The sequence below is a fragment of the Orycteropus afer genome, unplaced genomic scaffold (genome assembly GCF_000298275.1).
Source record: "Orycteropus afer afer isolate SDZICR_OR568_19922 unplaced genomic scaffold, OryAfe1.0 scaffold00424, whole genome shotgun sequence".
Taxonomy (NCBI): domain Eukaryota; kingdom Metazoa; phylum Chordata; class Mammalia; order Tubulidentata; family Orycteropodidae; genus Orycteropus; species Orycteropus afer.
The window spans coordinates 925887-927383 of record NW_006922011.1 but is presented as its reverse complement, the minus strand read 5'-3'; positions in this window follow the sequence as shown (position 1 = coordinate 927383).

Here is a 1497-nt window from a genome sequence, read left to right as displayed (position 1 = left end):
TCAATGGAAAATTACAGCAACCCAATTCTGGTATGACTGCTAACGGCCCAGACTCTTCAGGAATGAAGGTTTGGGTCACCCCACCAGGCAAAGAACCACGACCAGCTGAGGTGCTTGCTGAGGGCAAGGGAAATGCAGAATGGGTGGTGGAAGAAGGTAGTTCTGAGTATCAGCTATGACCACGTGACTAGCTGCAGAAACGAGGACTGTGACTATTATATTTCTTCATTGTATATGTGCATCAAATATTTTGTTTCCTTCTGTTATGAACTGTGAAATGTAAATAATGTTAATACGTTTTGGTTGTATGTGTGTTTGTGTATCATGTTAGGCACAAATATGACTTTATAATTGTCCTTATTTAGAGATTGGATATGGTTAAGAAGATGTGTACAACTGCCTAGTTGACAAAGGGTGGACTGTGATAGTTGGAGCTGTGTGTCAACTTAGCTGGACCACAATTCTGTGTGGTTTGAGCTGTTGTGGTGTGGTTGTACCAATGATGGGATCAGATGACTATATTTTGAGCGGCCAATCTGCTGAAAGGGAGTTTCCCTAGGGGGGTGGCCTCCAGTATATCTGTGGACATCCTGGGAGAGGAGACATTCTTCTGTGGACTGGGATTCTGCTGTGTTGCCTACAACTGTCCATGAGTGAGCAATCCACCATTCGGCCTGGAGATCTGGGATCATCATTCGTTGGCGTCAACAGCCAGTGTTCTGCCTGCCAGCCTTAAGCTCCTCAGCCTGTACGGCTTCAAGAGTTGGGAAAAGCCTCAAGCAACACAGTCTAACACAGCTTCCAAACATTTCTCCAAAAGAAACAAAAGAGAACCTACAGATTGGGAAAGTAATATTTGGCAATGACATATCTGACAAGGGATTATCTCTAGAATTTATAAAAAACTCCAACACCTCAATAACAAAAAGACAAATAATCCAGTTAAAAAATGGGCAGAGGACATGAATAGACACTTCACCAAAGAGGATATTTAGGCGGCCAACAAACATATGAAAAAATGCTCATGATCATTAGCAATTAGAGAGATGCAAATCAAAACAACAATGAGATACCATCTTGCCCCAGCACTAGCAGCAAAGTCCAACAAAGCAGAAAATAACAAATGCTGGTGAGGATGCAGAGAGACTTGGACTCTCTTGCACTGCTAGTGGGACTGTAAAATGGTACAAGCACTGTGGAAAGCAGTATGGCGATTCCTTCAAAAGTTGGAATTAGAAATACCATTTGAACACCATCCGATCTGCAACTTATACAACTATGAGGCCAGAAGAACTAGATGGTGCCCAGCTACCACCTGACAGGGTACCACTTGGAAGGGATGTACTAGATCCTGCATAGAGAGGGAGAACAATGTGGAACAAAACTCAGAATCATTTGGAGGAAGAAAAAAAGAAGGTGGGGACCAGGTTTGCTGGTCCAATAGAGCCTGGTGGAACCACTGAGACTATGGCCCCTAGCTGCCCTTCAGGTCTGGAA